The sequence below is a fragment of the Myotis yumanensis genome, unplaced genomic scaffold (genome assembly GCF_028538775.1).
Source record: "Myotis yumanensis isolate MYYU_CA2020_CCGP unplaced genomic scaffold, mMyoYum1.0.hap1 SCAF_1, whole genome shotgun sequence".
In the NCBI taxonomy this organism is placed as follows: Eukaryota; Metazoa; Chordata; class Mammalia; order Chiroptera; family Vespertilionidae; genus Myotis; species Myotis yumanensis.
This window is the reverse complement of record NW_027223752.1, coordinates 40,733,612-40,757,431: the sequence shown is the minus strand read 5'-3', so window position 1 is coordinate 40,757,431 and position 23,820 is coordinate 40,733,612. Positions and strand designations below refer to the sequence as shown.

Here is a 23,820-nt window from a genome sequence, read left to right as displayed (position 1 = left end):
CGCCCGCCTGGCCGCCCTGGACTCCAACCAGTGGGAGGGAGGTCCGCGGAGAGAAGGGGGGCGGGGGCTTCCTTTGGACCGAATTTGGCCTCGATACATCACATTCTGTAGAATTTGCTTCAGGTTTTTTTAGGGCGCAGAGCTGAGAGCGAGGCTTATTCAGAACTCAAGTCAGTGATGCCTCCGATTCATTCATTATTCAGGCGTCGAGCAGATCCATTGAAGTCAATCGCACTGATTCCTTCTCGTCTTTGTAGCCGTGCTAATTGTGCGGGTCAAAGTTGTTAGCGTTCGCGTTTGGTTGCGGTGTCGTTCTGCTCTGCTTGTCGATTGGAAATATTTTCCGGCTGTGCAGAGCCTTCCACCACTCGCAGTTTTAGATGCGTTTTGAAAATTTCATCCCCGGAGTTATTTTTCCTTTTCCTGAAGCACGCGGCACTTAAAACCCACAGAGGTCATTAGTTGTCCAAGCCAAGAAACCTATGCGCCACCGCCCCCCTTAAATTTTCTGCTAATTTGAAATAATGAGCCTGACGCATTCTAATAAGTGATTGGAAGAGGATCAGAGATGTAAAAATATGGGAGATGGTTACTTTCTCGCAGTGAATGATTTTGACATTGAAAGGAAGGAGGCATTTTAAAAATGGTTTTGCGGAATAAGGCTTGATCTTTTCAAATGTGCACCTGGGGGATTTTAAACACAGCCATTTTTTAGATGCGAACAGCTCTGAAGGGTCAAGAGGATTGATTCATGTAAACAGTTCTCTGCTGCGCGTTAGGGGTTTCAGAGCCCTCAGAGGTCCGGCAGGGCTGGCTCTCCATCTCCTTAATTGGAACAACCTCATTTTTATACTTTTATTTATTTGTATGTTGGACCTATGCCAAAGATTGTATTTCTGTAACTCTTTACAGATTAGAAAACTGACTAGGAGGACAGTGACCCACCCCACTGCCTATTTCCTAATCATATATGTTACCTTTATTAACTTAGTATTTCCTTTGCCAGTAAATAATTTGAAGCACAACCATTCCTTGTCTGATGTTACAGCCCTCTTCTTATGTGTAACATTTCTAATTAAACAGTCATGTAGGGATGATTGCTTTTAACTTAATGAACTACACATGGAAGTTTTTTAAGACATTTTTTATTTGATATCTAAACTTTTTTTCACATCAGTGAAATCATGGGAAAGGTAAGGTTTGGCTAGATACCTCATATATTTGAGAAATAACATGGTTGAAGGCTGCTGCATTCATCAAAATTTTGTACATGGCATAGGTATAAATATATATATGTGTATATATATATTTATTATTTTTAACATGGTTTGTATCTGTTTATATTTTAGTTTGAAGGGCTGAGTGATGACCATAATTACAGTATAAACTGTTGAAGGGAACATTGCACTAGGAGATGAGAATTGTTTAGTCATGGCTGTGCTCCAACATATCTGTGTCCATGGACAAGTCCTTTAACCTTTTGAATCTCGGCTTACAAATCGGTAAAGCCAAAAGAGTAGATTATATTATCAGATGTACTGTCCAGTTGCTAAATTTTTTTTTATTATCTTGTTCAATGTGCCTTGACCAAATACTTGGTATGTACTTTAATGTTTCAGCATTCTAAAGCTAATTTTCTGCCTGGGGTTTTGTCTTATTTAGAAGAATTTTAAGTTGGTGATTGTTCTTTAGAAAAGATATCCAGTAGATAGCCTTTATTGACTTTTCTATTAGTATTGGGAAGTCTAGAAAAACTCTTGGGAGGAAGGGGGATTGAAATCAAAGGGTGGTTGAGATTCTAGGTTTGAACAATCACATGGCCCTTGGTAGTTTGATGTGAAGGGTATTATAAGAACATATTAAGTTTTTTCTGTCAGTTCCAGTTGTGTCTTGTTTATCTTATTAATAAACTTTCATTTAAAAATGTTCCCTAATACCTATATTTTCTTTCAAAGAAATTTATAGCACTATCATATCACATGGTAAATATTGCTAAGCAGTTACTAAAAATATGCAGTCACTGAATTTGTTTAGATTATACCTAGACTATTTCTTATAATGGCTAATAGTGTAGCTGATTCCTGTTTAGCTACACTATTTTTTTTGTATGGGATATTTATTTACTTAATAATTTAAAACTAAAGACTGACATATGCCCAAAGAGAGCTTGTTATCTTTGAAATTCTCACCCATGAGAGCTGATTAATTTCTGAAGACATAAATCTGTGATCGTGTAGAAATAATTAAGTATAATTATTTTGATGATCACCCCAAATTATATCTAACACTTATATAGGCACCTGACCCTGAATGTTACCCCCACCCCAAGTATCACATTGTTTATTGATAGATACAAGTGTATAAAATTAGGGCATGAACATGACTTGATAATGAATGTTACTCTTGGCTACTTTCCATCCTTAATCCAATCAGAGGAAAGAGGCAGCCATGTAAGAAAATCCGCTCAAGTGGAGTCCTATAAGGGTTAAACAAGAAGATAAAACAAGGTGTGGCCCTGTAAAAGATATGGACCTTGGGGGAGGAGGAAGGTGTTATGAGGCAACTAGGTAAAAGTTTGTATCTTCCTATTCCTTGAGTAGTATTTTTTATTTCAGAATATGTTGCTTTCCATCTCAAATCACATTGGTGACCAAAAATTTTTAAATTGAGTTGTTTCATTTATTATTTTACTATTAGCCTCTATGTATAAATTCTGTGAATTTCCACCTGGGATTATTCCCACCTGGGTCCTTATATGAAAGAAGCTTGGGTTAAATTATATCAAAATCAAAAGATTGATTATATTCTTTTTTGCCTCTTTCTAATATCTAATGTGCTCCATATTACTCAAGTAAAAAAATTATATTTTGAGTCTCCAGGATATATTCTGTGATGATTTTGACCTTTGCATGTCCTACTTGTCTCTATACTACCTAGATAATCTCTTTACATAGCTTGTTTTGCTGAGGCAGGTAGGAGGAGCTACAGAAAATAAACAGTTTTGAGAGGTGAGCGTCAGTAACCTTTATCTAAAATGTAATACACACTTTAGAGTTTTTGTGAGAAACTGAGGGAAAGATACTGGATATTAGCATATATTAATAAAGTAAACGATACTGTGTTAATAAAATTAAAAGTGTTTTAAACATTCCTTGAGTTAAATGTGCAATAAATGAGGGAGCTTGAGTTTTTATAATTATTAATATGTTTATTTGGAATCCATTGACCAGGTTTATGTAGCATTCATATTTAGGATCCAGTTTGAAAGTCATTAGAGTTTTTGTGGCTGAAAAGATTTGAATTAAAATCCTATGATACCAAACTACTTTTAGATCAGAAGAAAGTGAATAAGAAAAGCCATAATTTGTTACTATTTATTTGTGTCAGGCTATAATTTTCACCACAGCCCTATAAAATATCTGATGTTGCTATCTCTGGTTCACAAATGAAATATTGGCTCAGAATTGAAGTTACATGCCAGGATCAGATCTGTATAGATACAAAATTATTTTCAAAATATTTCTGAGTGGATTTTTCCCAATTAGATGATCCTTCTTGTTCTTAGGAATTAAAAATTTGAAAAGCTGATTTGACCCAGATTCCTAGAGTTAAGAGTATTTATATTTACTTAAATCTTGCAATGCAAGGGTCTCTTCTAAAATATTCAGAAAAGATTTAAGAAGCTAAGTTCATTTCCTCATTCCCAAAGTTTCAGAAGTCAGCAGAGCTAATTTTATGTCTATCATTGCTCAAATTGAGGAATGAATCAATGTACTAAAATGGTTGATACTAAGGGAAATGTTTTTGAGTACACTCAATGTGTAGAGCCACATTGAAGGCTACAAAGTGGAGAAGGTAACACTTCCTAGTGGGGTGATCTTGGACAAGCTTCTTGATTTCTCTAAGCCTCAGTTTTCTTTATCTGTCCAATGGGAAAGCCTTTCCCATAAGGTAATCTTAAAGATTAAATGAAATAATTATGTAAAGCAGTTGATATATTTTCTACCATGAAGTACCAAAGAAATATGGTAGCTATTATTGTTAAGTATATGCTATTATTGAGTATATGAAATCTTGAGATACCTAGGGGAATAGAGACTTAGTGGGTATGAGAGGGTTGTCTTTGAGTATAATTTTATTTATTTATTTTAAAATATATTTTTATTGATTTCACAAAGGAAGGGAGAGAGACATCCTATATAATAAAAGCCTAATATGCTAAGTGTCTGGTCGTCCATTCAACCAATCAAAGCATAATATGCTAATGATATGCTAATGTAGCTCAGCTGCTCACTGTGACGTGTACTGACCACCAGGTGGCAGATGCTCCAACTGGTGGGTTAGCTTGCTGCTGGGGTCCGGCTGATCGGGATTGAACAAGACAGGCCAGACATGCCCTGGAGCCCTCCCGAGGTCCCTCCCCAGCCCTGATCGTGCACTGGTGGGGTCCCTCGGCCTGGCCTGTGCCCTCTCGCAATCTGGGACCCCTCGGGGGATGTCAGAGAGCTGGTTTTGGCCTGATCCCACAGGCCAGGCTGAGGGACCCCACTGGTGCATGAATTTGTGCACCGGGCCTCTAGTCAATGATAAGAGAATCATTGATCGGCTGCCTCCTGCATGCCTCTGTTGGGGATTGGGCCCACAACCTGTGCATGTGCCCTGACCAGGAATCGAACCGTGACCACCTGGTTCATAGGTCGATGCTAAACCATTGAGCCATGCCGGCTGGACTGAGTATAAATTTAGCCACTAATCTGGAAGCTATAAGAACTATAAGAGAGTGAGTAGAGACTTTAGAAGAGATTGAGATTATAGAACTTATATATGAATAAACGAGAAGTTAAGAGATAATGGGAAAGTAATGTATGAGTAGATTTATTTGACTATGAAGTTGGAGAAGAGTCATGGGTTTGGAGTAGATGATTAAAAAGAGGATAAAAAAGTAAGTAATAAAGCAAAGATGAATGTTCAGTAAGTGAGGGAAATACAAGGGTTGGTATTTCGAAGAGGAGTTAACAGTTCATGATTAGAAATGGGCAAGACGATACTGCTACAGGAAAAGATGAAAGAGTAAGAAAACTAACTTATTCTAATTAACTTAGTTCTTCCTGTAAAAAGGAAATAGGGAGTTTTCATAAAAGGTATTAAGGTTTTATATGTGGGTCCTGGGTTATTTAAAGTTGAAGAATTGCATTGGAACAATTTCAGTCTTCTTACCTCATACCCAGACTATGGTTTTAGAACGCTTAACTTGTCTTTACCACTAGCATCTTGTACTGTCTCTCTCTCCCCCATTCTGTTCAATATACTCAATGACTTCTTTTGCCTCTAGAATAAAGTTTGGAAATCTTGGTTTGGCTTTTGACACTTTCCATGATTGGACCTCAGGACTGATCTGATTTCAACCAAACTGATACACTTGCTATCTCTGGAACATACCCTGTATTTTCAGTGGATCCTTGTTTATGCTAATTGGTAGCTTGAAATTCTTGCCCTTCTTCAGCTTTTGTTTTCTCCTTTATGAAAGCTCATTTCTAAGATTTCCTCTTCCACAAAACCTTCCCTGATTAACAGAGTATTTCTTCTTTTTTCTGTACTTCTATGTATCTATTGTATTATATGGATAGCTTTAATAATATAATTTACTCTGTATTTGTGTTTTAATTATAATTGTGTGTTCATTTTAATTATAAAATTCTGAAGGGCAAAATATAATAACTTTTTTTTTTTTGAATCCTCAACCGAGGATATTTTTCCATTGATTTTTAGAGAGTGGAAGAGAGAGGGAAAGACAGAGAGAAATATCAATGTGAGAGAAACACATTGGTTGCCTCCTGCATGAGCCTCAACCAGGGGAGGAGGAGCCTGCAACCACCGTACATGTCCTTGACTGGAATCAAACCCGGGACCTGTAGGCCGATGCTCTATCAACTGAGCCATACTAGCTGGGACAATACAATAACTTTTTATTATACCCAAGGCCTAGCACAATGCCTTATGGATAGTAGACTTTCAGATATTTTGTTAGGGTTAGGCAAAATCTACCTGAGAGTGGGAATGATTGCTGTAGGCAGTGGTGGAAAAAGTTAAGACCTTTCTGGGAGCAGATATTTATTACACTGTTTATATATTATTTTGGCTGAACCTGGATATTTAAGAGTGAATATTACGCAAATCTGAAATGTGGCAGAGTTTATGTCGGTATAGAAAATTAACTTGACTGATTCTGGACCTTAAAGGTTTCATTTTAATTTTCTGTATTTAGGCTTTGAAGCTTCATAAGACATTCATAATGTGCATCTCTTTTTCCAGTTACATTTGCAAATATTATGAACTATACATTCTTTTAAACAGAGGAATTGTGGTATCACAGCAATTACACATTGTATTAACAACTATCAACTGATTTAATGTGAACCAAACCATTGTTTAATATATGAATAGTCTGTTCATTAAAACCTCTAAAACTTTAAACCTAATCAAACTGTTAAAACTATTTCCAGTATTTAGAAAATACATATACAATTGCCTTTATGAAATGTTTAAATGGATAATTTTATATAGGCAGCTTAGATTCATTTATTGGAGTAGGATACTAAAGAGACCAGATTCATGAATTTGATTCTTTGTGTGCCTCTTCATTTTTTCTAGCCTTGACATTAGCTAGTAACAGTGATAGAGCATAATTGAGCACTTATATGCCAAGTATTATTATTAGAAAATTTCAAGTGCTATTCATTAAATATTCATATCTATATGGGATATATATTATTATTACCTATCTGCTAACAGATGAAGAAATTGAGACGGAGATTAAGTTACCTGCCCAAAGTTTGACAGCTAGTAACAGAAACCAAACACATTTCATTGGACTCTTCAAAGTAATTATATATGTGGGTTACTGCAGTTTTGTTGCTATTGCTAAAAGAAAATATGTTGACACTTGTGATGGATTAAAAAATTTGTATGGGGAGGGTATGACTGGTTTCATTGTACCCAAAAAGTGAATCTTGTGATTGAGTTGGGTTCTGAAGTGGAAGTGTATGCTAAATTTGAGGTTACAGTATTATGTGTCATGTCAGCTCCTTTTTAAAACTTTTCACCAAGAAGAACTATTCAATTTTTAATATTAAAAAAGCATATAAGATACACATATGATACAACTAGTACCACAAGCCAAACACAATTTTATTTTATGACATTCATCTATAGGAGATGCAACTTGCTTACTTATGACCTTTGTTGCCAAAATTCAGAAATGAAAATGTTAATGGTAAGGATAAGAGAAGAAAGACTGTGTATAATTTTTTGGTTTTGTTTTGCAAACAGAATCATAAAACTTAACCAGGCTTTAGAAAAACATCTTTGAAGTATGCCATCATGCTTCAGAATGTAAGTAGGCAATAAATAAAATTTTCACTTTTTATAAAGCAGTAGAATATTATCTTTGCTGAGAGTCTATAAGGCTGTTTTGGATGTCAAGAGGCTGATCTTAGAATTGGCAGCTTTTGTTTCGTAGTCAACCCACAGCTTAATCCTGTGTTATTCCATATCTGTTGTCTTCATTTTCTCTATCTGTATACATGCCTCCTGATACAAGCGAGTACTTCAACAACTACTGAGCCACCTAGTGTGATCTATATTGTAAAGAATAACAAAATGGAAATGGCGGGACACAGTTTGTTTGCAGGTCAATTTCTATGGGAATGAATACCTGGGTAGAAAAGAATTCCTAACTTTTGAGAAGGAAGGAAGAAGGCACGATGATGGCTGTCATTCATTTGTCTTACATATTAATCAAATGTCATGATACAGTAAGTACTATGAATAAAAAGGCATGATCCCTTCCCTCATGGATCTTAAAATCTAAAATGAGATAACTCTTTCACAGGGTTTTATGTGCTTTGATAAGGGAAATACAGACAGAATTCTGTAAGTTCATTACTAATGGTAGATTTATTTCCTGAGACACGGAACTGAGTAGGAGAAGTGGTAGGGAGTTGAGAAATGCCATTTTGGGCCATGTCATTTGACGTGAGGTTAATAAAGTATAGGAGGGTGTATGTGTGTTTAGAAAGATGAAATTTTCACTGAAAAAAACTTTTTCTGTTATTTTTCCAGCACCCTTTTCCATATACACAAAGCATCTCATGGACAAACTCAGTGAATAATTTTTTTTTTAAAGAGTGTTAGCTTGTATGGACAGAAGTCTATCTCTTCAAGACAAATACTTTGGGGTCCTTTTTCCAGTTGAACATTTCACAGCAGTCCAGGACCCTCGGGTGATGTTGGACTGCTGGTTTCGGCCCCATCCCCGCAGGCCAGGCCGAGGGACCCCACCGGTGCATGAACCCATGCACTAGGCCTCTAGTTGAGATATAACTCACTTAGCATAAATTCACCCATTTGAAATTTATAGCTCAAAAAATACAATTTATAGCTCAGTAGTTTTTATTATATTCATAGGATTGTACAACCATTACCACAATTTAATTTTACAACTTTTTTTTTTTTTTAAGAAAGAATTGGGAAGGGAGGTGGAGAGACAGGGAAGAGAGAAAAACGTTGATGTTAGACACATTGACTGGTTGCCTCCCGCACATGCCTCAACAGGCCAGGAATGAAACCTGCAACCAAGGTACATGCCCTTGACCAGAATCAAACCCGAGACCCTTCAGTCCTTAGGCCGACGCTCCAACCACTAAACCAAACCAGGTAGAGCTGGAACGATTTTATCACCCCTAAAAAGAACCCCTTGTACTCATTAGCAGTCAATCCCTATTCTCTCCCCCAGCCCTTGTCAACCAGTCATCTACTTTCTGTCTCTATAGGTTTTTGCTTTTTGGGTTTCCTATAGGTAGAATCCAGATAACTTTTTGATCAGTGATTTCTAGCCTGTATCAGCATCTTGTATATCTCATGAAACAGCCTGCTATGAATAATTTAGCCTCCTTTTTACAGCTTAAATAAGGGTTGTTTTTGCTTCTCCGAGCAGGAAAAAATATTCAATAATTGGAAGACTGTATCCAAATTTAAACCAAGATTCAGGCTTTACACTAGTATAACTTGAACAATTATGTATCACTCATCCTCACCTTTAGTAGTAGTGTTTTTCACTGTGGGTTGCTCAGTAGCCCCCCAGCTTTCCCTAGAATGTTGCTGTGGTAGCCATTTCTCTTCTACCTCAAACTCAGATTTGCATGAGTTCATTAACATGTTTCCCCTTGCAGCTGGCTTGCTGCAACCCTACCTTCTCATTCCTCTAAGCCAGTGGTTCTCAACCTTCCTAATGCCACGACCCTTTAATACAGTTCCTCATGTTGTGGTGACCCCCAATTTCATTGTTACAAATTGAACATAATTAAAGCATAGTGATTAATCACAAAAACAATATGTAATTATATATGTGTTTTCCAATGGTCTTAGGCGACCCCTGTGAAAGGGTTGTTCAACCCCCAAAGGGGTTGCGACCCACAGGTTGAGAACTGCTGCTCTAAGCCCAAGAATGAGGAAGAATTAAAAGCAAGAAAGGGAAAATAGAAGAGACTGATCAGGCTGGGGAGGGACAAGGTGGTAAGAGTAGGAGTAGAAATGGTATACAATTTGCAAGAAGACTGAATTTGTGGGAAGAAGAATGAAACTTGGCTGCTGCTTAGGAGAGAATAAGACCTAGAGGGAAAGACAGAAGGAAAAAAAAAAAGACATAGAAGCCAAAGATGTTATGATGTAATAGAAGAAAAGATAGATGAAGTTTTTTAAATGTTCAGTTCTGAATTTTGAATATTAGTGATATGTAAGTAAAGCACAAATGATAATTTCATTTTCTGATGCGGATTAGTAGTACCCTTGACATTGTTTCTTTCCAGAACTTTGTGTAGACATTCTGAAGCTGAACCATAGTCATGTCTTTTGGGTTGTTTGAAGATCTTCAGGTTTGAATCAGTGCAGAGTTAGAAACTCATTTCACCTTGGGATTATCCTTCAAAGAAGTCCCACAGAGAATTAAAGGCACCATCCCCTGAGGTTTTCTAATTGAAAGGGCAGAAGTCCTCTTCTGGGTGCCTCATGTTCAGTGGGCTGCTTCAGAGATCTAGAATTAGCCAGAGTTTGGCTACTAATTGAGAAGTTGCTATTGCCAAAGAAAATCTTATTTGATTTGATACATAAGGAATATTTTGATTGGATTAGAATTGTTAGTGAGATTTTAAGGACAGTCAGTAAAAGTGTCTCAAAAGAGCCAGAATCCCACATGTAGTTGTAAAGTAAGTAAAGTCATATAATAAGCAAACTGGAAATTGGGGAAGAGGCAAGTGCAAACCAATAGGAATTGTTAGTTCCTGTATGTGACCACTTGGATGAAATGTTTCAATCCCTGTATTCAGTTCCTTGATCAGAAATATTGCCTATTATATTTTGTATATAACTTTTTCAAGGACCTGGTGATGTAGATAAATTACTTTTTTTTTTTCAGAATAACTGAGATTTGTTATTTAACAGGTAAATTGTATTATATAATTTAAATGAATGTTTTTAATATTGGAAACCAAGTTTGACCAAATATCTGTGTATATAATTTGTTTTAATAGCAAGTGTTCCTTTCTTAAAGAGCTCTATATACAGGGGTGGGCAAAAGTAGGTTTACAATTGTGGGTATGGAAAATAATACAGTAATTAATAGAGAATAGTACAAGATAAACTGTTTCGTGTACTCAAACTATAAACTTACTTTTGCCCACCCTGTACATTTGACCCTTGAATAACACAGCTTTTGAGTGTTGTCCCCATACACCAAAAGGTTGTGGGTTTGATTCTTGGTCAGGGCATGTATGGGAGGCAACCAATCGATGTTTCTCTCTCTCTCTCTCCCACTGAAATTAATAAAAACATATCCTGGGGTGAGGATTGAAAAAAAAAGAATGCAGTATATAATAAAGCATACAAAACAAGTTTTATCGACTGTTTATGTTATCTATCGGTAAGGTTTCTGGTCAACAGTAGGCTATTAGTAATTAAGTTTTGGGGGAGTCAAAAGTTATACTCAGATTTTCAACCGCATGGGGGAGGGCAGTGGTCCTAACTCTCATATAGTTCAAAGGTCAGCTATAAATTTTCATAACTATTTCCTATATTAGTTAAATTGTAGAAGGAGAGGCTTAAGAATAATTGTTGATTTAACTGACTAATCTGTACTATTGCCCTTTATTGAAAGAATATTTAATCAGAAAACCTGTGAAAATTTAGTCCTGAGGGAAATTGGAGAAATATAGAGACCATGATCCTGAGAACTGCAAACTAATAGGTCTTAAATTTCTACCTTAACTAAAGAAAGATGTGAAAATTTAAAGATTGCTATGAATAAGTATATTTAGAAAAAAATGAAATACCAGAGAAGCATTTGTTCAGTGAGATTAAGCTTTACTATATGGGATTAAGATAACATTATTTGGCTGGTGTTTTCTGATTTTTTCAGTAGAATGTGTTGGTATTAAGAGTCTACAGAACTCTATTATAATATACTAGTAGCCCGGTGCACGAAATTCATGCACATTGAAAGGGAATTAATTAGAGGAATGTAATTTGGACTCACTATCTAATATTAATAATATGTGAGCGTGAGGCAGTCCGCATTTCTGAAATTCAATGACATGAATTTTAGCTATTACTTTGCCAAATTAATGGAATTTACAGATATCATTTAAAAGAGCATCCAGCTTAATATTAAAAACTCTGGGTACCAAGTCAGGTCTGTTTTCAACTTTTTGCCAGCGTTGTAAATTGCTTGCAATATCTGCCCATTTGGGGTTGCATATCATGGTTATGAATAAATCGGGCTTGCCATTCTTCGTTACAATTGCCATAGCATCCTGATATTGCTGCTGCATAGTTCTGGGACTACCCTCAAAAGATGATGGAAGTATTATCATTTTACCAATTGGCACATTGTCATTTCCAGATCTAGATTTGAGATAATCCATCAAACCACTATGTTTTTCAACTCTCAACTTAGATTGGTTTGCTTTGATGAAATCCGATTGGTCTCCATTTTTTAATATGAATCCACGATAAACTGTTAATTTTCCTGCATTTAAAATAGGATTGAACGTGTCCCACACAGAGAGATGAAATCCATAATACTGCATTTGTGTGACTCATGTCCTTACATTTTGTCTAGTATTATTGTCGATTACACTGTTGTCTCTTTAATGCAATATCTGTTCCCCAGCCTTTTTCCCCATGTGGAAAAAGAATAGGATATGTCGTTGCATCTAATATAGGAAACAGGATATTGATTTGTTTCATTTTAGTGGCATTTGGATTATTGGGATCTGGTTTACAGTGAATGAGCAAGTCCCTTTCAAAAGGAGGTTCTCCATCTTTGTTTTTAAATATGACAGCAACCTTGGTTACACTGGGAGAATTATATCTACCTGGGTCACTGTTACGATCATATTTAATTGCCATTGTTTCTTCTGTGGGAGCAATACCTTTTGCTGCTGCTTTAGATTGGGCTTCCTTTTCTACCTCATGTAGCACCTTGTACGATTTTGTTAATTCATTTATTTCATGCATGTGGTTGTTGATGTTGATCATGAGTCTTTCTGAGCAGCCCTGGTTTTCTGGCATTGCTAATCTTTTACTTGTAGCTTTGGCTGTATCCAAAATAGAGTTGAGCAAACTTCTGAGGAACACCATCCGAAGGATGTAAAGTTCCAGTATGGTGATAAACTTGTCCGTGTATTCTAAAACAGTATGGCCCATGTCCTGATGGCGATGCAATATTTGCACCCATGGAAGCAAAAGCAAAAGAACTATTTATGGAACGAATATTTTCCATGAAATTTTTACTGTCAGAATTTTCGTTTGTCATTAATCTTTTTAAATATCCGGGTAATCTGGAAAATGTATATCATTTGGACAGACTTTCTCTTTGCTACAACATCGAGTAAATTTCCATTCCCATTGGATAGTTTTTCATCAGAGAAATTTAGTGATAGGCACAATTCACATTGAACAGTCATTCCACCACAACTATGTTTGAGAATTGCATCCTCATGTACTCCATTTTTGCCGAGAAGGCAGTTCCTATCAGTATTGGTAGTACTTGTTGATGACTGTTCTCTAGACATATTCTGTCGTCGCCACCACCTTCTTTCAACTTCAAAGGCATGTTGGTCTTTAGACATTTTCTGTCGATAACGCCGGTATTTTTCGGCATCAGAGTGACGTTTTTTCAGTAGCTGGTGTTCAGATACATTCTGTCGCAGGTGCCGCCTTCTTTCAAGATCAGACGCACGCTGCTCTGCAGACATTTTCTGTCGATAACGCCGTCATCTTTTGGCTGCAGAACTACGTTGTATCAACATTTGTTCTTTACACATAGTCCCACCTCTCTACTGTCACGGTCTGAGATGCAGGTGAATGAGAGTCCTGGCTGTCAGGCCACTGAGAGCTATCTGACCAAAGGCTGATTCTGGCAGATTCTGTGGAGGTGGGACTTCCTCCTCCCTGCTGTCAGTTTCCACAGCTGTAATGAGGAATCTGGGGTGACAGAGGGAGCCACGTCCTCCAAGCCACCTTCTCTCTCGCTCTGCTCTATGTCCAGCGGTCTCCTGCTCTGCCAAGTCCTCCAAACCTCCCGCTCTCTGCCCGCTATCCTGCTCTGCTCTCTCCGGCAAGGTCCTGGGAGCCCACAGGCGTGGCTTGGCGTGGCAGGCCTCGCCTCCTGGGCCGGCAATGGTCCCAGGAGCCCACAGCCGCCGTCGCCTCCTGGGGTGCTTGACACCTGCGTATGCAAATTAACCACCATCTTTGTCAGGTTAATTTGCATACTCACTCTCATTGGCTGGTGAGTGTAGCAGAAGGATGGTTAATTTGCAGGTTTCTCTTTTATTATATAGGCTAGCCAATTCCAAGGATTTAACATAGAGATTAGTTAATAGTAGCTGGACTTCCAGAGGTGTCAATGTCCTAGTCTTAAATTGCTAGGTTCCTGCATCTGTATTTATGCTATTTTACTATCATTGGAGAATTTTATTTTTCTTCCCCTTTCTGTCATTCTTGGTTGAAGCTTTTTTTTTTTTAAAGCAAACATTTTTTTTAATTTTTTAACTCAATGAGCTAATCTACTGCATTTGTTTCTAATCCATTGTTTAAGTCATCCTTTGAGTTTTTAATACCTCGATTTTTTATTTAATTTCTAAAATGTTATTTAATTCTTTCCCAATTTGCTTGATAATTTTTAAAATACTTTCTCATTTTTCTGTTTCTTTTTTAAAACCTTGTTAAACATTTCATACATATTTATTTTATATCTTCTATTCTCTGATTCCAATTATCTGAAGTTTTAAAGGATATATATTTATTATATGTTAACCCATACTCATAGCAGCTTGTTTCCTTCTATATTTGGTGATTTTTTTATAATAAGCTCGCTAGAGGCCCGGTGCACAAAATTCATACACTGGAGGGTGGGAAAAGTCCCTCAGCCTGGCCTGCACCCTCTCGCAGTCTGGGACCCTAAGCTGGCAGTCAGACATCCCTCTCGCAGTCCAGCACCCCTCGCTTCTTACTGCCCGCCTGCTCGCTGCTCCTTACCTCTCGACTCACTGCTCCTTAGCGCTGTCACGAAGGTGGGAGAGGCTCCTGCCACTACCGCTGCACTCGCCAGCCGTGAGCCTGGCTTCTGGCTGAGCAGCGCTCCCCCTGTGGGAGCGCACTGACCAACAGGAGACAGCTCCTGTGTTGAGCATATGCCCCCTGGCAGTCAGGGCGCATCATAGCAACCAGTCGTTCCGCTGGTTGTTCCACAGTTGGGTCAATTTACATATTAGGCTTTTATTATGTGGGATACTTGATTAAACACTAATAAACATTCCTCCATCATCTGTATAATTACCTACAATTGTATTTCCCCTTTTTAAACATTTTTTAAAAAATCTTTATTGTTGAAAGTATTACATATGTCCCCTATTTTTGCCTATTGAACTCTTCTAGACCTCCCCCATCCCCTGCCCCAAGCCTTCACATTATTGTATGTGTCCAAGGGTTATGCATATATGCATACACAAGTTTTTGTTGATCTCTTCCCACCGTCCACCCTCCCCCACCTATGCTCTGAGATTCCGCATTCTGTTCCATGCTTCTATATCTCTGGATCTATTTTGTTCATCATTTATTTTGTTCATTAGATTCCACATATGAGTGAGATCGTGTGATACTTTATCTTTCTCTGGCTGGCTTATTTTGCTGAGCATAATTTCTAGATCCCTCCATGCTGTCTCAAAGGGTAAGAGATCCTTCTTTTTTACTGCTGCATAGTGTTCCATGGTGTAAATGTACTACGGCTTTTTTATCTACTCATCTACAGATGGGCACTTAGGCTGTTTATTCTTATATGTGGTATAAATTGATAGTCTGGTTTTGTTTTTTTTCATGTGCCTGTCCGATTTTCCCAACACCATTTATTGAAGAGACTATCTTGACTCTACTGTATGTTCTTGCCTTCTTTGTCAAATATTAATTGAGTGTAATGGCTTGGGTCAATTTCTGAGGCCTCTGTTCTGTTCCATTGATCTATATACCTGTTCTTGTGCCAGTACCAGGCTGTTTTGATTACAGTGGCTTTATAGTATACTAGTAACTTGATATCTGGTGATCCCTCCAACTTTGTTATTCTTTCTCAAGATTGCCATGGCTATTTGGGGTCTTTTTTGGTTATATATAAATTTTTGGAATATTTGTTCTAGCTCTGTGAAATATGCCATTGGTAATTTAATAGGGATTGTATTGAATCTATAGATTGCTTTGGGTAGTATGGACATTTTAATGGTGTTAATTCTACAATAAATGAACACAGTATATTCTTCCACTTGTTTATATCTTCTATCTCTTTTTTTTTTTTTTTTTTTTTTTTTTTTTATATCTCTTTTTTCAATGTAGTTTTCCAAGTACAAGTCTTTTACCTCCATGGTTAAGTTTATTCCTAAGTATCTTAGTCTTTCTGTTGCAGTAGTAAATGGGATTGTTTGTTTAGTTTCTCTTTCTAAGAATTCATTATTGGTGTATAAAAATGCCATAGATTTTGCCTGGCCGGCATGGCTCAGTAGTTGAGCATTGACCTATGAACCAGGCAGTCATAGTTAGATTCCTGGTCAAGGCATATGCCTGGGTTGTGGACTCCATCCCCAGTGTGGGGCGTGCAGTGGGCAGCTGATCAATGATTCTCTCTTATCATTGATGTTTCTATCTATCTCCCTCTCTCTTCTCTGAAATCAATAAAAATATATTTTTAAAAAGTAACAAAAATGTCATAGATTTCTGGGTGTTAATTTTGTATCCTACTAGTGCCAAATTCATTTCTTAAATCTAGTAGTTTTTGATGGAGTCTTTATGGTTTCTGTGTACAATATCATGTAATCTGAAAATGATGAAAGTTTTACTTCCTTTTTTTCAATTTGGATGCCTTTTATTTCTTCTTCTTGTGTGATCACTTGTGGCTAGCACTTCCAGTACTATCTACTTATATAAAAACCCTGGGTGTAACATCACGACCCGAGGCGCGACCAAATGGAAGGAAGTCAGTCCTGCAGGGGTTGTCTTGGAAACAGATGCACCCTCCCCTGAGCTGTTTCCAGTAAGGGCGAGGTTTGAGGCAGCACGGCCAAGGGTGAACCTGAGTGGGGGTGGCTGAAAGGCTTTGAAAAGACAGACAAGAGAATGAAAGCTGGGTCTCGGTGGGACGCTGCTTCTCTGAGAGACAGTGACCACGCCCACAACCGTGTCTTTATTTTATAGCAGATGCCATGAGGCAAGGTAAGGGCATGACCAAGATGTTTACAACATTCTCCTGGGTTTCAATCCTGCTGAACTACATGCACCTGAACTCTATCAAGCCTACATCACTCAGACACTTGGGGCCATGTGTTTGGACCGTAGGCTCAAGCTTACAACTATAGCTGTTGGCTATAATTGTGCTGGGAGGGCCCTGCCCTCCAAGCTGGGACTTGCACGTGGCAATGAGAGGACTGTGTCCTCTCATCAGTCCAAAGCTTGAACCTGTCCAAAACACTGTAGTGGCTCCCCACAATAAAGTTTTAATATATTATATTAGAGGTTGTGGTGGTACTGTTTTACCCACAGCGTCTACAGGAATTGCTGCAAATTTACTTCTTGGTGGAGGAACCTTTCAATCCCAATATAAATGACCAATTCCATTAAATGAAACTTCAATTTCTAGACTCGATATAAACAGTGAAGTTGATAAAACTATTAAAAAGGCCCAATTTCTCATTATTGATGAATGCATCATGGCATCCAGTCATGCTATAAACACCATAGACAGATTACTAAGAGAAATTATGAATTTGAATGTTGTATTTGGTGGGAAAGTTCTCCTTCTTGGAGGGGATTTTTGACAATGTCTCAGTATCGTACTTCATGCTATGGGATCAGCCATAGTACAAACGAGTTTAAAGTACTGTAATGTTTGGGGATGTTTCAGAAAGTTGTCTCTTACAACAAATATGAGATCAGAGGACTCTACTTGTAGTGAATAGTTAGTAAAACTTGGAGATGGCAAACTTGGTAGCAGTTTTCATTTAGGAATGCATATTATTGAAATCCCCTGTGAAATGATTTGTAATGGATCTATTATTGAAGCTACCTTTGGAAATAGTATGTCTATAGATAATATTAAAAATATATCTAAACATGCAATTTTTTGTCCAGAAAATGAGCACGTTCAAAAAGTAAATGAAGACTTTTTGGATATACTCGATGGAGATTTTCACACATATTTTAGTGATAATTCCATTGATTCAACAGATGATGCTGAAAAAAATTTTGCCATCGAATTTCTTAATAGTATTACTCCTTCTGGAATGCTGTGTCATAAATTAAAATTGAAAGTGGTGCAATCATCATGCTATTGAGAAATCTTAATAGTAAATGGTGTCTTTGTAATGGTACCAGATTTATTATCAAAAGATTACGACCTAACATTATCGAAGCTGAAGTATTAACAGGATCTGCAGAGGGAGAGGTTGTTCTAATTCCAAGAATTGATTTGTCCCCGTCTGACACTGGCCTCCCATTTAAATTAATTCGATGACAGTTTCCTGTGATGCCAGCATTTGCAATGATTATTAATAAATCACAAGGACAAACTCTAGAGTAGGAATATTCCTACCTGAACCCGTTTTTGCACATGGTCAGTTATATGTTGCTTCCTCTCAAGTTTGAAGAGTATGTGACTTTACAGTTAAAGTTCTAAATACTTCATCACAAGGGAAATTAGTCAAGCACTCTGAAAGTGTTTTCACTCTTAATGTGGTGTACAGGGAGATATTAGAATAAGTTTAATCACTTTATCAGTCATTGTTTGTATCACTGTTGTTTTTATATCATGTTTTTGTTGTTTTTATATCATGTTTTTGTTTCCATATCATGTTTTTGTCGTTTTTATATCATGCCTCTGTTGCTGTTATATCCTTTGGTTACTATTCATTTATTAATAAATTTATATATTATTTTCATATACATTTTACTAATTTCCTTTCATCTCTCACACTTCTATTATAGAGAAAGGGCAAATAGCAATATTAAAATGTTTCTGCTAATTAATTCCCTTTTAATGTGCACGAATTTTGTGCACAGGGCTACTAGTCTATATAATAAAAGCCTAAGCAACCATTATGGCGGAATGACCAGAACGACCAGTCGCTAGGATGCGCACTGACCACCAGGGGGCATATGCTCAATGCAGGATCTTTCTCCTGGTGGTCAGTGTGCTCCCACAGGGGGAGCACCGCTGATCCAGAAGCCAGGCTCACAGCTGGCGAGCACAGCAGCAGTGGTGAGAGCCTCTCCCGCCTCTGCGGCAGTGCTAAGGAGCAGCGAGCCGAGTGGTAAGGAGTGAGGGGTCCCAGACTGCGAGAGGGATGTCCAACTGCTGGCTTAGGGGGAACGGGCCTAAGCCAGTAGGCGGACATCTCCCGAGGGGTTCCAGACTGCAAGAGGGTGCAGGCCAGTCTGAGGGACCCCCCCAGTACATGAATTTCAAGCACCGGGCCTCTAGTGTTGAGTTAGAGTGGTGAAAGACATCCCTGTCTTGTTCCCGTTCTTAGGGAAAATGTTTTTAGGTTTTGCCCATTGAATATGAGGTTGGCTGTAGGTTTGTCATATATGGCTTTTGTTATATTGGGATATGATACCTCTATTCCCACTTTGCTGAGAGTTTTTATCAAAAATGGGTGTTGGATTTTGTCGAATGCTTTTTCTGCGTCTATTGATATGATCATATGATTTTTGTCTTTCAATTTGCTTATGTTTTGTATCACATTTATTGATTTGAAAATATAGTACCAGCTTTGCATCCTTGGAATAAATCTCACTTGGTCATGGTGTATGATCTTTTTAATACATTGCTGTATTCGATTTGCTAATATTTTGTTGAGGATTTTAGCTTCTATGTTCATCAGGAATATTGGCCTATAATTCTCTTTCTTTGTAGTGTCTTTATGTGGTTTTGAAATTAGGATAATGCTGGCCTCATAAAAAGAGCTTAGAAGTGTTCCTTTCTCTTGGATTTTTTGGAATAGTTTGAGGAGTATGGGTGTTAGCTCTTCTTTGAATGTTTGGTAAAACTCTTGTGAAGCCATCTGGACTAGGGTTTTTGTTTGCTGGGAGTTTTTTTTATTATTATTACTGCTTCTATTTCATCACTTGGCATTGGCCTATTCAGGTTTTCTGATTCTTTCTGATTCAGTTTGGGAGATTGTATTTTTCTAGGAATTTGTCCGTGTCATCCACATTGTCCAGCTTATTGGCATATAATTGTTCATAGTATTTTCTTGTAATCCTTTGTATTTCTGTGTTTCAGTTGATACTTTTGCACTTTCATTTCAGATTTTCTTTATTTGGGTCCTCTTTTTGTTTCGTGAGGAGTCTGGTTCATCAATCTTGTTTATCTTTCAAAGGCTCTTGGTTTCATTGTGGGGGTTTTTTGTGTTTTTTTAGTCTGTATGCCATTTCTGCTCTAATCTTTATTATTTCCTTCCTTCTATTTATTCTGGGCTTTTCTTGTTCTCTTTTTAATTCTTTAAATTGTAGGATTAAATAGTTCATTGCTAATAGTTGTTTTTGTCTTTTTTTTGAGATAGGCCTGTAGTGCTATAACTTCCCTCTCAGGACTGCTATTGCTGTGTCCCAGAGATTTGGGGTAGTGGTGTGTTCATTTTCATTTGTTTCCAGGAAGTTTTTGATTTCTTTCTTGATTTCATTGGTAGCCCATTTATTGCTTAATAAGATGCTGTTTAGCCTCCATGTGTTTGAATGTTTTTTGAGTGATTTTACTGTAGTTGATTTCTAATTTTTGCTGTTGTTGTTGTTCTTTTGGGCGGGGGATGGGGGGCGGGGGGAGACAGGCAGGTTAATTACTATTGTGGAAGGCTGAGCGAAATAAATGCTTTAATAAACGTATAACGGGAGAGAAACCAAGATGGCGGCATAGGTAAACACCGGAGTTTGCTGCCTTGAACAACCACTTCAAAAATACAACTAAAAGACAGAACGGACATCATCCAGAACCACAGGAAGGATGGCTGAGTGGAAATTCTACAAATAGAAGGAAAGAGAAAAGCATACCGAGACTCAGAAGAGGCGCAGTACGGAAGTAAAATACAAAGGTGCGGAGGTGCATGCGGAGTGGACTGGCGGCTGAGGGCGCGGTTGTTGTTTTCAATCGGAAGGGAGTCTCAGGCTCTGAGCTCCAGTTCCGGGCGAGTCTCTAGGGACCCAGACTCATACGGGAGAAGCGGGACTGTCTGGCATCAGTCGGAACCCGAGGGCAGCTTTCTCTCCGAGGGGCTTGCAGCGATTACTGGGACACTGAGAAGCAGAGCCTCTGAGGGCAAGACTGAGAGCAGCCATAACTGCTAGCCCCGCTCTGTGGATCCTGTGGGACCCGCCCCGTCCAAGCCCTACAGGGAGGCTTTTGCTGGATAGCCGCAGGCAAAGGCTAGATTAGCACCTCCCTAGAGATCCAGGAGCCAGGAAACCCAGAGGTCAGAGTGGGACCATCCAGTTTGCAGCTCCGTGGAACCATAAAGGACACACTCAGGGGGCAGACTCAGTGAGCACCAAAGCCCCATTGAAGCAAGTCTTGCCCCAGAGGGGTGTCTCCAGCACAGAAGTTCTCCCCCTGCAGACACAGCTGATTCTCACAGCCAACTGGCCTGGAGGTCAATTCCTCCCAGTGATAACTACAACAATCAAGGCTTAACTACAACAAGACTGTGCACAAAGCCCACAAAGGGGTGCACCAAGAGTGTCCTCCTCAGGTAATTGGGGAGGCTGAACCACTGGGCCCTAGAGGACACTCAGCACAGAAAACCACTTTATCAACACAGGGAAGCATAAAAAATGCCGAGACAAAGAAACAGGACACAAATGACAGAAATGGAGGAAAGCAAACTACTGGATATAGAGTTCAAAACCACACTTTTAAGGTTTTTCAAGAATTTTCTAGAAACTGCTGATAAACTTAATGAGATCTACAAGAAATCTAATGAGACCTTCGATGTTGTGATAAAGGACCAACTAGAAATTAAGCATACACTGACTGAAATAAAGAATACTGTACAGACTCCCAACAGCAGACCAGAGGATCGCAAGAATCAAGTCAAAGATTTGAAATACGAAGAAGCAAAAAACACCCAACTGGAAAAGCAAAATGAAAAAAGATTCCAAAAATACGAAGATAGTGTAAGGAGCCTCTGGGACAGCTTCAAGCATACCAACATCCGAATTATAGGGGTGCCAGAAGAAGAGAGAGAGCAAGATATTGAAAACCTATTTGAAGAAATAATGGCAGAAAACTTCCCCTACCTGGTGAAAGAAATAGACTTACAAGTCCAGGAAGCACAGAACCCCAAACAAAAGGATTCCAAAGAGGACCACACCAAGACATCATAATTAAAATGCCAAGAGCAAAAGACAGAGTATCCTAAAAGCAGCCAGAGAAAGAAAGTCAGTTACCTACAAGGGAGTACCCATACGACTGTCAGCTGATTTCTCAACAGAAACTTTGCAGGCCAGAAGGGAGTGGCAAGAAATACTCAAAGTGATGAATACCAAGAACCTACAACCAAGATTACTTTATCCAGCAAAGCTATCATTCAGAAGTGAAGGTCAGATAAAGAGCTTCACAGATAAGGAAAAGCTAAAGGAGTTCATCACCACCAAACCAGTATTATATGAAATGCTGAAAGGTATCCTTTAAGAAGAGGAAGAAGAAAAAGGTAAAGATACAAATTATGAACAACAAATACACATCTATCAACAAGTGAATCTAAAAATCAAGTGAATAAATAATCTGATAAACAGTATGAACTGGTGATTGTAATAGAATCAGGGACATAGAAAGGGAAAGGACTGACTATTCTTGAGGGGGAAAGGGGTGTGGGGGGTGCGGGAAGAGATTGGACAATAATCGTGCACCTATGGATGAAGGCAGTGGGTAGGGAGTGAGGGCGGAGGGTGGGTTGGGAACTGGGTGGAGGGGAGTTATGGTGGGAAAAAAGAGGAACCAATGTAATAATCTGAACAATAAAGATTTAATTAATAAAAAAAAATAAACATGACCTCATTATATGTAAAAATAAATAAATAAACGTATAATGTGCATTATGGAGACGCAGGGAGACCGTGATGACAGCTGGCGGGGCGTTGGGAGGAGCTGGCATTGGAGCTGGGCTTCAAAGGATGCCACGGAGGAGAGGGGAGGAGGGGTACCACAGAGAAGGGCGAGGGTGCCATTGAGAAGGGGAAGGAGGAGGGTGCCATGGAGAAGGGGAAGGGGAGGGTCGATTTCTAATTTCATTCCACTGTGATCTAAGAAGATGCTTGATATGATTTCAATCTTCTTGAATTTGTAGAGACTTGTTTTGTGTCCTAACATATGATCTGTCTTTGTGAATGACCCAGGTACACTTGAGGAGAATGTATATTCTGCAGCTTTGGGGTGAAATGTTCTATAAATGTCAATTAAATCCATTTGATCCAATGTGTCCTATAGAGTCTGAGTTTCCTTATTAATTTTTTGTTTGGAAGATCTATCCAGTGAAAGTCAGTGGGTTGTTACAGTCTCCTACTATGACTATCTTGCTATTTCTCCCTTAAGTCTTCTGGAAGTTTTTTTCATGTATTTAGGTGCTCCTATGTTGGGTTCATATATGTTTACCAGTGTTACAATCCTCTTGTTAGATACATCTCTTTAGTATTATGTAGTGATCTTTATTGTGTTCAGTCTATTTTGTCAGATATGAGTATTGCTACCCAACCTTTTTTTGTCTCGTTTCTATTTTCATGGAAAAAAAATTTTTCCATCCCTTCACTCTCATCCTTTGAGCATCTTTTATTCTGAGGTGGGTCTCTTGTAGACAGAATATAATTGGGTCATGGTTTGGTTCCATTCAGCTACACTATGTCTTTTGATTGGAGCATTTAATGCATTTATATTTAAGGTTATTTTTGATAGGTACTTATTTGTTGTCATTTTTATTTCTTTATGCCTATGTTTCTGTTTCTTCTCATTATAGCAGTCCCTTTAGCATTTCTTGCAGTGCTTATTTGGTATTGATAAACTCATTTAGCCTCTTTTTTTTTTTTTTTTTGTCTGGGAAACTCATTATTTCACCATCTCTTTTGAATGATAGCTTTGCCGGCTATATTAATCTTGGTTTCAGATCCTTGCTTTTCATTACCTTGAATACTTCATGCCATTCCTTTCTGGCCTGTAGAGTTTCTGATGATAAATCAGCT

At 38.2% G+C, this 23,820-nt stretch overlaps 1 protein-coding gene across 3 annotated transcripts in view; it reads left to right on the top strand.

The window, feature by feature from the left end:
• PPM1A (protein phosphatase, Mg2+/Mn2+ dependent 1A) overlaps positions 1-23,820 on the top strand; it is a 47,410-nt gene that overhangs the window by 768 nt on the left and 22,822 nt on the right. The window contains exon 1 of one of the 3 annotated variants that reach the window (XR_011471890.1): positions 7,330-7,392. The exons of the other annotated variants lie outside the window; for them this stretch is intronic. The gene's annotated coding sequence lies outside the window, so the exon portion shown is untranslated. Of the gene's footprint in view, positions 1-7,329; positions 7,393-23,820 lie in introns of those variants that run through there. 3 annotated transcript variants of the gene reach the window in all.